A 14,910-nucleotide genomic window follows, 5' to 3' on the forward strand; every position below is an offset into this window, starting at 1 on the left:
GACCAATGAGGTTACAGCAAATCTTAATAGGAGAAAATCTTCTGTGCACGCTGAAAGCACAGGGGCCCAGCTAATCAAGTAAGTGAAGCATGGCCGGGCCCCCGCCTTAGACATAAAATCCTGCGGGCCCAGGACAACTGTCCCCCCCTGTGACCCCCTGATGGCGGCCCTGCTGGCACGATTTTGGTATGCCATTAACTGTTTAAGAAATAACAAAAGTATTTTTAAACCAAAAAATATAAAAAATTAAAGCCAACAGCAAATTGTCTCAGGACAGAACTGTGTAAACCATACTAAAAGTTAATTTAAAGCTGAACTACCCTGAAAATTAGTGATGTGCGGGCTGGCCGGATACCTGCAGGCAGGTTCGGGTCAACCTCGCACTCCTCTTCGCAGGTGACGGGCAGGTGCGGGTTGAGCTCTTCTCCTGCTCTCCCCGCTCTCCACCTTCAAATGCCGGCTTCCGACTTCCGGCTTCATAGCCGCTCGCCTGCTCGCCCCGCCACTTTTTATAAAAGGAACCCGAAAGCTGGGTGCGCGTGGGCAGAGGGAGGGTGGGTTAAGGTCGGGTGCAGGTCGGGAAAAACCCGACCCGCACAGCACTACTGAAAATGTTCCTGATTTGCTCTTATTTAATAACATGATCATGGGGTGGGATTTCTGGTAGTGGGTGGGACAAGAACCCTGTCATGGCAGCTTGCAGAGGCTCTTTATCCATTGCATTTATTTAAAACAAAAGGGGAAAAAGAGAGCTCAGGAATCTACCTTGCAGTGTGCAATACACAAATAGTATTTAAAGTGAATGTCACCCTAAAGAATAATGTTTTGCCTAATAAAAGAAAACATAACTCTAAGCAACTTTGCAGTATATGTTCTTTACACATTTCTATGGTGTTTATTATTTGTATGTGTCTTGCTATTGAAAACCGTGTCTGTCTCTTTCTATTCTCTGCATAGATGGCTCAGACTGTTGATACCATGTAAGACAAGGCAGCTGATTAACAGACCTGACTTTGCTGCTGGGGAACTAAGACTTTTGCAACATTGTTTAAAAAGTAACAACCAAGAGGTAAACCAGTGCTGCTTTCAATAGCAATTGTTTTTACAAATAAGGCATTTTTTAGGGTTGACTTTAAGGAAAAAAACATCACAAGGGCAACAGTATGAGGTTGTCCAGTTATTTACACTGCCTCTTATGTTATAGTTATGTTTTTGCCGAGGTATGAATATATTATTTTCGAAAACAAGACCTGGAGGGGCCGGACAGTGAGAATGAGAGAAGGATGGCAGTGAGCAGTTCATGGAGAGGCTGCTGGAATACTTGAGAAGTCACTTGTAAGGGAAGAGTTTACTTGTTTGTCTCATGTTTCCTCACCAGCTTCCATTCCAAGAACTTGTGCAGGTAAAATTAGCAGGCAAACATGATCAGCGTAAATAGATTTTCCACGGATCTTCATTGTCCAAAATCGCTCTCTTCGTGGCAGAATGGCAGCTGACGGTGACCATCTGGGGGGCTTGTAGGCATCTTTCAGCAATGGATGTAACTTCTGCTGCAGCAAATCTATCCGGGAACTTCTTACGGGGAGTCAAGCTGGGCCGGTCGGGAGACGATCCTTCGGAAGATCGCAGGCTGACAGTTGCAGGAATCTCCCTGGGTCTGGATTCGAACTGGTCGTGGGTAAATACTTCATTTTTCTCTTAATCAACTCAAGGTATTGGTTTGTTAGCCCAAGAATCATTACTTAGTTAAAGTAGAATAATAATACTCACACTATGGGGCAAATTCACTAAGATTCGTAGTTGCGCCAGGCGTAACTTCGCCGCACTTTGCCACACTTCGCCAGGCGTAGTTTCGCCAGCGCTCCGCAAATTCACTAAAATCCGAAGTTGCGCTCAGGGGTAGCGTAAGGTTGCGAAGTTGCGCTAGCGTTGATTCGCTAAGCGAAGCGAAGTTACGTTAGCGATGGTTAATTTGCATACGGCGCCAAATTCAAATTTCAATGGAGGAATACGTACAATCAGTACAAATGCCTGGGAAACCTTCAAAACATCAAATAATTTTTTTTTTTTGCCCTACACATGTGCCCACTATATAGTTAAGTTGCCATGAGTTAGGAAATGTAGGGGGGAAGGAGGGGAGCCCCAAAAATTTTTTCGATCTTTTTCAGCCTATCACCGATAATATAGAAAAAACGCCAGCGTTTTTTGGGACTTAGAAAAAATTTGAACTTTTTTTGAAGAAATCCCTATCTACTCTATTGCGCTTCGCCTGGTCTGAGGTGGCGAAGGAAGTCTAGCGTAAAAGATAGCGTTCAGAACAATGTGCGTGTTAGTGAATTTGCGTGGTTACGTCCATTGCGAAAATTTGCCAGGCGTAAGGGTGCGAAGTAACACTAGCGAATTTACGCCAGCGTTCGTTAGTGAATTTGCGAAGTAACGAAAATGACCAACGATAGCGAATTGACGCTAGCGTTAGGCGCTTCGGCGCTTAGTGAATTTGCCCCTATATGTTTCTGTTTCCTAGATGTTTCCCCTATTATGCAGTCATTAACAACAGTTTCTGAAACCTGGGACTAAACCATTAACCTAATGTAACTGTCACCTGTACAGTGTTCCAAGCTGCCAGCAAGTGGCACTCACAGCTGTACATCTCCTCACAGCACAATATTATTCCTGACCTTGTTTCACATTATAGAATTCCTTATAACGCATACCTCCCAACTGCCCCTTTTTTGAAAGGGACAGTCCCTCTTTTGACAGCTCAACCCGCAGTCCCTCATTTGTACTGGAAAGTCCCTCTTTTCTCTGCACTGATCAGCCAGAAAAAGAAACAAAGTTTTTAACTTAATTGGCTTTTAGCAGAGAGCCCAGAACAGCTAACAGGTGCAAATAAGATACTTTGTAACAATTTTGAGACACAAAAAACAGTTTAGATAAGGAGAAATATTTTCAAACTTTCATAACCTGCCAAATTTTGCAATATGAACATGGTAATTAGGGGGTGTGGCCACAGAAAGGGGTGTGGTCAAAAAAGTTTGCTGCACTACATGCGGAAAAAACATTTTTGTCCCTCTTTTTACTTTCAAAATGTTGGGAGGTATGATAACGTGAATCCGAAGAGGCGGTTAATGCCCCTCGTGCAGCTTAAAGGGATCTCCACTCCGAAACGGCTTTTTGCATAAAGAGATTTTCCATGAACATTTATTAACATTTATTATTTATTAAACCATAGTTCCAATGTTGTTTGTAAACATAATTGCTTAGAGCTGTATTTGTTTATTTTCTATCCACTGCTGGTTCCTGGAACAATGTAGCAAAAGTCAACTGGGTGGAGGAGAACTGATTCTGATTCAATATTTTAAGAGTCAGAACAGAAAAGCGTTTACCAGAGGGAGAGTTTACTCTATTCTTACCCTATGTAAATATGCCCTTAAATAATCCTACATACAGTAAGTGAATACAGAGCGGTAAGATTTCCCTGGCAAACTGTGTGGAGCTCTATGATACTATAAATATGTTCCATGGAGACAGAGAAACGCAGGGATCGAGAGATCAATTTCTTCTTCTTTACTACCTTGTTTACAATGACACACATCAACACGGTGCATTATAAAATCCTATTTATTGACAACATCATTTAACACAGCAGCGAGCTTCTTTATTCTGAGTGTTCAGAAATGCAGGTTCAGAATACAGATGGGAAGTGGGAATATTTTGACTTTCAGCTTGTAGCGTGCAACAGATTTGTTTTTTTTTTTGGCTATATTTATTCAAAATACACACATATAAGGCCACAACAATTATTGATATGGCAGTACTCACTGAAGGGCAGACAGTAAGGGGGTTATTTATCAAAATCCTTAAAATTTTTAAATAAAAAAAAGTCAGACCAAACTAGAATACACGATTTACCCTTATTTATCAATAAAAAAAACCAGATCAACAAAAACAGTGACTTTTTCGGATTGGCACACGAAAACAGCGACTTTTTTGGATTGTCGCGCCAAAAATCCAAATTTTATTTGATTTGATGCCCGAAAAGTGTGAAATTCTCGGATCAATTATCATGCGAAACTCAGCACAGACATCAATATCTTCTGACTTTTTGCAGCCTCGGGGTATATTAAATCTTGAAAAAGGTTTTTTTTCCCACTGAAAATTCTGATTTTATAGTCAAATAAAAAAAACTTGAACTTTTCAAGTTTTTAGTATTCGGACCCCCTTAATGTATCCTATCAGTCATCTCTAACACATTATACCATGCACCCCAAGTACATACTGTGAGAGGCAGTGCTTACGCCCCAAGTACATTTGTGCACTGATATAGTAGCATGATAATTAAGGTTGAAAAAAAGACACATCTATCATTTTTATACCTTTTCTATAAATTAAACTTGCCTGACTGCCTTCCTAACCAACTGATCTAAAGCATCCAGTGAAACGTAGTGGATAGTTTCATAACAGGCATATTCTATATAGCGAGAGGCAGTACCCTCCAGCATAGCGAGTAATGGTACACCAGGCACATTATATAATGGATGGACAAAAAATTAGGGATAGATGAATTCAGGGTAAATGAGTTGCCAGTTTAATTTAAAATGCCCTCCTGAACACTGGGTTAATATAAATGCTGTACAAATTGTATTTATCATGCCACCAGAAAGCAATGTAGGATAAAGGCAATGCTAATACCGTCTGTATGAACTAATAACTTCAGTAAAATCATCATGTTAATTGTAGTGCATTGCAGCGTATTTATAGCTTCTAATATGTATTCAAACCAATGTTTAATCCACATGGGGTGTGTTTTAGTAAAAAAAACCCAGCAGGGTTTGCCATGGCATGAGAAGGGTTAATGTTGGTATGGTGGGAGAAGTTAGAAAGCAGCAAACACATAGGTGCTGGAAAATTTGTCTAAATAATGGTTGTGTTTAGGGAGAGAAAGCAGAGGAAATAGTGGTTTTATGAAAAAGATTTTCAAAGCATTTGCCTTCTTCAGGTCTGAAACTGGCATTATGTATGGCACTAAAAGTGGAGTGGGGTGGAGGGCTGATTACCTCTGTGTCAGCAGCAGAAATGTATTAAATCTAACAGAAATTACAGATCTCTGTGATTCTCCTCTCCATGATGCTGCTTTTGCCCTCAAAGTCTAAAGCTCCCCATAGACACGATGATTCTTCTTGCCGAACGACCCATTTTAGGGAAGTCCAACCAATCCTTGTGGGATTTGAACGATCGTACATCTTACGATTTTTCGGCCGACATCTGTCAGGAAATTGATCGGCCAGGTCAAAAAATCTTTGTCGGCCCCAGTGCAATCTATCTATGTTTGCAGGGCCAAGCAGGCAGCTCCCCTTTGTTTTCCTGGCAAATTGGTCTTTTTAGTTGATGGTAAATTCGTACGATCGTTCCGAGAAAATCGTGGTCTCATGATGAGGATCTGATCTTTTAAAAATCTCAACATCTATGGCCAGCTTTAGTCCCAGTGCAGGAATTGGATTGGTTGGAGGGAGGTTCAAAGCTAACTTTCAAGCCAATCAAATGGCTCAGAATTATTCCCGGGAATTTTACCAATTCAATTATTTTTTCTAAGAGGGGCAGCAGATTTTGAAAGTGCTGTTTTTGTCAGTGTATATCAATCTTAGGTGAATCAGATCTTTTCTTGCTGCTGGACAGCTTGTCTCTGGATCCAATGCCCCATGCAAAACACTATTTTCCCACGTCCATCTGTTCCACAAGGGGGTAGCTTGTTGCATTCGATTAATATTGATTCTGGAGTCTGATGTTTGTGAATGGAAGAATAGAAAATCATCCCTTAATTAAAGTCTGTGGGCAGTGTCTGGGCAGTGAGACATGGAAACAGCGTGCGTCCTTAAACGAGTCACATTTTCTGTTGCCAGGGACAAGCTGATAAAAATCAATGGGACTGAGCCAGCGAGAGTTCAGTATTATTGGAAATATGATCATCATCATCATTTATTTATATAGCGCTGTCAAGATACGCAGTGCTTTAGATCTTAAATGAAGTCCTCAACAGGCTTATAATACTCAGGAAAATCATAAAACAAAAAGATTGTTCTGTTGCGTTGGCATACATGGGAACATGACTACAAAATAATTAGTGATGGGCGAATTTCTCCTGTTTCGCGGAAAAATTCACGAATTTCCAGCGAAATTCGCAAAACTGCAAAAAATTCGCGAAACGCTGTCGCTAGAAAAAATTTGCGAGACGCTGTCGACAATTCTGACGCCCATTACAGTAAATGGGCGCTTAGAATTTTCACTGCAATTTTGCAAATTTATTCGCCAGTGGCGAAACGCGGAGATTCGACGGGAATTTGCTCCTGCCGAATAAATTCGCACTTCACTAAAAATAATCTTTTGAACTCCTGTCCCCGTGTATGCCAACGCAATAGAATAATCTTTTTGTTTTATGGTTTTTTATTATACGAAATAAAAATGGGAGCAATGGGTACACACAAAAAAACCTCACAATAAATAAACCCAAGGGAGAAATACAAATTAAATACAATTTACTGCAGTAACAAAAGAACGGAGGTTCATCGGAGCACTGAAGACTCTTAGAAACACTAAGGGGCAGATTTATTAAGGTTCGAATGGTAAAATTTAATTCACATTTGTAAATTTTTTTTTGTGCAAAACTCGCAAATTAGAATTTTAAATCACCAACTCGAATTTAAATTTGAATGTGAGTTTTATCACACCTCGACCCAGGAAACAGTTCTAATTCGAATATTTGCCACCTAAAACCTGCTGAGCTCGTGTATAAGTCAATGGCAGAGGACCGTTGAACCATTTTGCAAAATGTTAATTGCTTTCCTGATATTCGAGGTTTTTCTCGGAAGAAAACTCGATTCAATTTTGATTAAATCTTTCAGGCTTTCGATTGAATATTAGACATTCGAGTTTTTTCGAGTTCTGAGTACATTCAAATTTGTTAGATAGGATTGCCACCTGTCCGGATTTCTCCTTTTTGGAAGGGCTGCCCAGGTGAAAAGTTCCTGCCCAGATTTCCAAATTAGAAAATCCATATAGGACATTGAAGTGAATGACATGGCAATCAGCCTATCGCTGATCACCACACCATCAGCCATTCCCTGACATCACCGCCCCGCATCTCCATGTCACCCGCCCCCAATGTCACTGGCCCACCCCCTACATCACCACCCTGCCCATTTCCGTCCAAATAAAAAAGGTGGCAACACTGTTGATAGAGTTAAAAAAAAAATCACATCACTTCAAAATTCGACCTTTGATAAATCTGGCCCTAATACTAAAATAGGTCTCCTCTAATTTGCATAGGGACAGCCATGGGCAATGCAATGTTTATACACAGACCTTACACTGAAAGCTGAAGAACATAAAAATGTTGGGTTCTAGAGGTTCATCAACCCAGAACTATTTAATAAATGACATTAGACTTTGAACAAGCAAAACCTGGCACAAATAAAACTAGACTGCACCTATAATAAAGTAGAGGAAACTTGTAACCCATGCAAAGGAGGATTATAAGAAAGAGACCAGCAGCCGGGATGGTCCATTCATGAAGCTTTAGTAACCCCTTTAGTTCATTGGAAGAACTGGTGCTGTGAATGACTAGTAGGCGAGGAAGTAGAAATTAAATTTAGTAGAAAGTGACAAACCTAGGAACCACAGCCGAGCTAAAACTACAGACCACAGACATTAGTTGTAAATTATGACTGATCTTTCCAGCTCCACCACAATCTAATTGACTACAGTTTTTCCCCTTTACCTTACTATCTGCCCGACAGATATGGCAACAGTTAGCAAAAGAAAGAATTAAGCTGGCCATAGACGCAAAGATCCGATTGTACGAATCATTGTGCGATCGGACTTTCCCATCTCCCGATCTGCCACTAACCATTCAGATCAAATAAAGTAGTAAAAGAACAGATGAGCCGATGTTCTGCCCCTGACAGCAATCGTATGATAGACAAAGCTAGTGACAGTCTCCCACTGAAAATCGTACAATCGGAAATACATGCAGAGATATTATCAGCAGCCGACAGAAATCTTTTAACCTGTCCGATTGACCAAATGACCGATCTCTGCCGGAAGAAAAAAGTCGGGACTCTCCACACACGGTCCGAAAAACGCACGAATCCTCGATTTGTACAATCAGATCTTTGCGTCTATGGCCATCTTTATGCAACGTTTGTTAGTCTCACCCCTTTGCGGGGTATTCAAGTGAAGGATTATCTCATTGACTTAATTTACAAGTCAGCTTTTTAAACACTTGTTTTACAGGAAAGTCAGTAGAAAAGTAGGGTCCGCTGGCATTACCGGCTAAGGAAGGTGTAACGGTCATGTGCCAGATTATGGAGTGCTTTTATGGCAAATTTTATTTCTTTTTATACTAAAGTAGTATTGCCTGAATTACGGCTCTACTTTGAAGCAATAGAGATGTCGCGAACTGTTCGCCGGCGAACTTGTTCGCGCGAACATCGGGTGTTCGCGCTCGCCGGAAGTTCGCGAACGTCGCGCGACGTTCGCCATTTTGGGTTCGCCATTGTTGGCGCTTTTTTTTGCCCTCTCACCCCAGACCAGCAGGTACATGGCAGCCAATCAGGAAGCTCTCCCCTGGACCACTCCCCTTCCCTATAAAAACCGAAGCCCTGCAGCGTTTTTTCACTCTGCCTGTGTGTGCTGAAGAGATAGTGTAGGGAGAGAGCTGCTGCCTGTTAGTGATTTCAGGGACAGTTGAAAGTTTGCTGGCTAGTAATCGTTTTGATACTGCTCTGTTATTGGAGGGACAGAAGTCTGCAGGGGTTTGAGGGACATTTTAGCTTAGGTAGCTTTGCTGGCTAGTAATCTACCTTCTACTGCAGTGCTCTGTATGTAGCTGCAGTGGGCAGCTGTCCTGCTTCTGATCTCATCTGCTGACTGCTGCAATAACAGTAGTCCTTGTAAGGACTGCTTTTATTTATTTTTTTGTTGTTTTACTACTACTACTACTACTACTACTATAAGAGCCCAGTGCTATTAGTCTAGCAGTGTTGGGGAGTGGGACTGGTGTGCTAATCTGCTGCTCCTAGTAGTTCAGCAGCACCAACTTTAATTTTTTTTTTTAATATTCATTTTTTTTTTATTTTACTTTTTTTTATTTTACTACCGCTGTAGTAGTGTATAAGTTGACCTTTTAGGCATTATTTGCCCTGTAGGCATTATTTGCACACTGTTTTCTTCAACCCGCCATCGAGCTGTGTGACCTTGTTCCCATTCTGTCTAAATATCCATAATATTACCGTCTCCAGAAAAAACACCGGAGTCACTTTTTTCAAGCAGCATTCATATATTTTACGTAATCCGTATCCACCGCTGTAGTAGTGTATACGTTGGCCTTGTAGGCATTATTTGCACACTGTTTTCTTCAACCCGCCATCGAGCTGTGTGACCTTGTTCCCATTCTGTCTAAATATCCATAATATTACCGTCTCCAGAAAAAAACACCGGAGTCACTTTTTTCAAGCAGCCATAATATATTTTACGTAATCCGTATCCACCGCTGTAGTAGTGTATACGTTGGCCTTGTAGGCATTATTTGCACACTGTTTTCTTCAACCCGCCATCGAGCTGTGTGACCTTGTTCCCATTCTGTCTAAATATCCATAATATTACCGTCTCCAGAAAAAACACCGGAGTCACTTTTTTCAAGCAGCCATAATATATTTTACGTAATCCGTATCCACCGCTGTAGTAGTGTATACGTTGGCCTTGTAGGCATTATTTGCACACTGTTTTCTTCAACCCGCCATCGAGCTGTGTGACCTTGTTCCCATTCTGTCTAAATATCCATAATATTACCGTCTCCAGAAAAAACACCGGAGTCACTTTTTTCAAGCAGCATTCATATATTTTACGTAATCCGTATCCACCGCTGTAGTAGTGTATACGTTGGCCTTGTAGGCATTATTTGCACACTGTTTTCTTCAACCCGCCATCGAGCTGTGTGACCTTGTTCCCATTCTGTCTAAATATCCATAATATTACCGTCTCCAGAAAAAACACCGGAGTCACTTTTTTCAAGCAGCATTCATATATTTTACGTAATCCGTATCCACCGCTGTAGTAGTGTATACGTTGGCCTTGTAGGCATTATTTGCACACTGTTTTCTTCAACCCGCCATCGAGCTGTGTGACCTTGTTCCCATTCTGTCTAAATATCCATAATATTACCGTCTCCAGAAAAAACACCGGAGTCACTTTTTTCAAGCAGCATTCATATATTTTACGTAATCCGTATCCACCGCTGTAGTAGTGTATACGTTGGCCTTGTAGGCATTATTTGCACACTGTTTTCTTCAACCCGCCATCGAGCTGTGTGACCTTGTTCCCATTCTGTCTAAATATCCATAATATTACCGTCTCCAGAAAAAACACCGGAGTCACTTTTTTCAAGCAGCATTCATATATTTTACGTAATCCGTATCCACCGCTGTAGTAGTGTATACGTTGGCCTTGTAGGCATTATTTGCACACTGTTTTCTTCAACCCGCCATCGAGCTGTGTGACCTTGTTCCCATTCTGTCTAAATATCCATAATATTACCGTCTCCAGAAAAAACACCGGAGTCACTTTTTTCAAGCAGCATTCATATATTTTACGTAATCCGTATCCACCGCTGTAGTAGTGTATACGTTGGCCTTGTAGGCATTATTTGCACACTGTTTTCTTCAACCCGCCATCGAGCTGTGTGACCTTGTTCCCATTCTGTCTAAATATCCATAATATTACCGTCTCCAGAAAAAACACCGGAGTCACTTTTTTCAAGCAGCATTCATATATTTTACGTAATCCGTATCCACCGCTGTAGTAGTGTATACGTTGACCTTGTAGGCATTATTTGCACACTGTTTTCTTCAACCCGCCATCGAGCTGTGTGACCTTGTTCACATTTTGTCTAAATATTGATAATATTATCGTCTCTAGAAAAACCACTTGAGTTACTTTTTTTCAAGCAGCATTCATATATTTTACGTAATCCGTATCCACCGCTGTAGTAGTGTATACGTTGACCTTGTAGGCATTATTTGCACACTGTTTTCTTCAACCCGCCATCGAGCTGTGTGACCTTGTTCACATTTTGTCTAAATATTGATAATATTATCGTCTCTAGAAAAACCACTTGAGTTACTTTTTTTCAAGCAGCATTCATATATTTTACGTAATCCGTATCCACCGCTGTAGTAGTGTATACGTTGACTTTGTAGGCATTATTTGCACAGTGTTTTCTTCAACCCGCCATCTAGCTGTGTGTATTATCGTTTCCAGAAAAACCAACTGAGTTTTTGTTGTTGTTGTTGTTTTTTTAAAAATAATGCCAGGCAAAGGCAGGCCGCCACGCAGAGGCCGTGCTAGGGCCGTGCTGCTATGCAATCCTGTGGCCCTAGCAAATTGCCCAGTTTTAAAAAGCCAATGACCCTGAACTCCCAAAATGCTGAAGAGGTAGTTGACTGGCTTACACAGCACACCCCATCCTCTACCGTTTCTAACTTTACCACAACATCCTCCTCATCCTCCACTGCTATGGCCACCCCACGTAACACTTCCTCCACCACCGGTGCCCCTTCTTCACTGGGGTCAGAGGAGTTATTTTCCAATGAGTTTCTTGAACTGAGTAATGCGCAACCATTATTGCCAGAAGAAGATGAAGGAGATGAGGACCTTACACCAGATTTAATTCTGGCAGAGAACACGATAGAGATGGACATAATGAGTGATGAGGAGGAGGTCCCCGCTGCTGCTTCCTTCTGTGATGTGTCAGAAGAAATTGATGCATCTGAGGAGAATGATGATGAGGAGATTGATGTTTTGTGGGTGCCTAGTAGAAGAGAGCAAGAGGAGGGTAGTTCAGATGGAGAGACGGAGAGTCAGAGAGGCAGTAGGAGAATAAGACTTAGAAGAAGCAGGGAGGACAGCCCGCAGGGATCAGTAGGGCAACAACATGTATCGGCACCTGTGTTCAGCCGGCCAACGCACCCGCCATTGCCGCCAATACCGCCAACTCCGCCAACTTCTACTGTTACCGCCAGATCGCACACTTCCAAAAAGTCAGCAGTGTGGGATTTTTTTAATGTGTGTGCCTCTGACAAAAGCATTGTAATTTGCAATGAGTGCAGTCAGAAACTGAGCCTTGGTAAGCCCAACAGCCACATAGGTACAACTTCTATGCGAAGGCACATGAGCGGCAAGCACAAAGCACTTTGGGAGCAACACCTCAAAGGCAACAGGCAAACTAAAAGCCACACTCCTTCTGGTCCAGCATCTTACTGCTCTACCTCTGCTCTCCTTGACCCGTCTGAACCACCCTCCACTCCGCCTTCCACCTTGACCACCTGTTCCCATTCCCAGTCATCTGCCACCAGCCAAGTTTCTGTGAAGGCCATGTTTGAGCGTAAGAAGCCAATGTCTGACTGTCACCCCCTTGCCCGGCGTCTGACAGCTGGCTTGTCTGCACTCTTAGCCCGCCAGCTTTTACCATACCAGCTGGTGGACTCTGAGGCCTTCCGCAAATTTGTAGCAATTGGGACACCGCAGTGGAAGGTACCCAGCCGCAATTTTTTTTCTAAAAAGGGAATACCACACCTGTACCAACATGTGCAGAGCCAAGTTACCGCATCTCTGTCACTTAGTGTTGGGCCAAAGGTCCATATGACTACTGACGCATGGTCCTCCAAGCATGGTCAGGGCAGGTATGTCACCTACACTGCCCACTGGGTGAACTTGGTAATGGCTGGGAAGCAGGGAATGGGTAGCTCAACAACAACAGTGGAGTTGGTGTCACCGCCACGGATTGCACGCGGTTCTGCCACCACCTCTACTCCTCCATCGCTCTCTACCTCGTCTTCTTCTTCTTCTTACTCTGCTGCTGGGTCCTCCTTCTCCTCCTCCACACCTGTGCACCCCCAGCTCCCCCTAGGCTATTCGACGTGCCAGGTACGCCGTTGTCACGCTGTCTTGGGGATGACGTGCCTGGAAAGCAAAAACCATACCGGATCTGTACTCCTGTCATCTCTGCAGTCACAGGCCGATCGGTGGCTGACCCCACACCAACTGCAGATCGGAAAAGTGGTGTGTGACAATGGAAGCAATCTGTTGGCAGCGTTGAGACTAGGCAATTTAACACATGTGCCCTGCATGGCACATGTGTTAAATTTAATAGTCCAACGTTTTGTCTCCAAGTACCCAGGATTCCAGGACGTTCTCACCCAGTCCAGAAAGGTGTCGGCCCATTTCAGACGTTCCTACACAGCCATGGCACGCCTTGCTGACATTCAGCAGCGCTACAACATGCCAGTCAGGCGTTTGATTTCTGACAGCCAGACTCGCTGGAATTCAACGCTCCTTATGTTGGAACGTCTGCTGCAACAACAAAGGGCCGTCAACGAGTACCTTTTTGAACTGGGTGGTAGGACTGGATCTGCACAGCTGGGGATTTTTTTCCCCCGTTACTGGGTGCTTATGCGCGATGCCTGCAGGCTCATGCGACCTTTTGAAGAGGTGACAAATATGGTCAGTCGCACCGAAGGCACCATCAGCGACCTAATACCCTTCGCTTTCTTCCTGGAGCGTGCCGTGCGACGAGTGACAGATGAGGCTGTAGACCAGCGTGACGAGGAGCTGGAAGCGCACGATTTCTGGTCGGAATCACCAGAACGAACCCAGGCACCTGCTGCAACGCAGGGAGAGGTGCCAGAAGTGGAGTCAGAGGAGGAAGGTGGCTTTGTGGAGGAGGAGGAGGAGGACCAACAGGAGCAGGCTTCCCAGGGGGCTAGTGGTGACCTTTTGGGGACCCCTGGTCTTGTACGTGGCTGGGGGGAGGAGACCGTGGATGATGCAGTCCTTGATAATGAGGAAGCGGAGATGGATAGCTCTGCATCCAACCTTGTGAGAATGGGGTCTTTCATGCTGTCATGCCTGTTGAAGGACCCCCGTATCAAGAGGCTTAAGGAGAAGGACCTGTACTGGGTCGCAACGCTACTAGACCCTCGGTACAAGCATAAAGTGTCAGAAATGTTACCAACATACCACAAGTCCGAAAAGATGCGGCATTTACAAACCAGCCTGCAAAACATGTTGTACAATGCTTTTAAGGGTGATGTCACTTCAGGAACTCATCAACATTCCAGGGGCAGAGGTGCCAGTAATCCTGCCACGAGCACACCTGCAAGGACAAAGCCCTTTGGCCAGTCTGTAACGTCAGACATGCAAATGTTTTTCTGTCCAAGGCAGCGCCACAACCCTTCTGGATCCACCCTCAAAGAACGCCTCGACCGGCAGGTAGCGGACTACCTGGCATTAACTGCAGATATCGACACTCTGAGGAGCGATGAACCCCTGGACTACTGGGTGCGCAGGCTTGATCTGTGGCCAGAGCTGTCACAATTTGCCATGAACCTCTTGTCTTGCCCAGCCTCAAGTGTGCTCTCAGAAAGGACCTTCAGTGCAGCAGGAGGGATTGTAACTGAGAAGAGAACTCGCCTAGGTCACAAAAGTGTCGATTACCTGACCTTTATTAAAATGAATGAGGGGTGGATCTCGGAGGGTTACTGCACGCCGGAAGACTTGTTCTGACTTCTATGCAGCTGTCCTTCTCTTCAAGCCTCATGACTCCACACACAGCTGTCCTTTAGCGTCCTCCTCCTCCCTCCGCCACCGTTACAAACTAGGGTGCAAACCCTACTGGTTTAATTTTTTCTGGCCTCTGTGCTTCAGTGGCTGCAACCAAAAAAATGCATATTTTCTGCATTTATATGGCATAATTTTTCTGGCCTCTGTGCTTCAGTGGCTGCAACCAAAAAAATTTATATTTTCAGCATTTATATGGCATAATTTTTCTGTCAACTGTGCTTCAGTGGCTGCGACCAA

This window comes from Xenopus laevis, chromosome 5S (genome assembly GCF_017654675.1).
Source record: "Xenopus laevis strain J_2021 chromosome 5S, Xenopus_laevis_v10.1, whole genome shotgun sequence".
NCBI lineage: Eukaryota > Metazoa > Chordata > Amphibia > Anura > Pipidae > Xenopus > Xenopus laevis.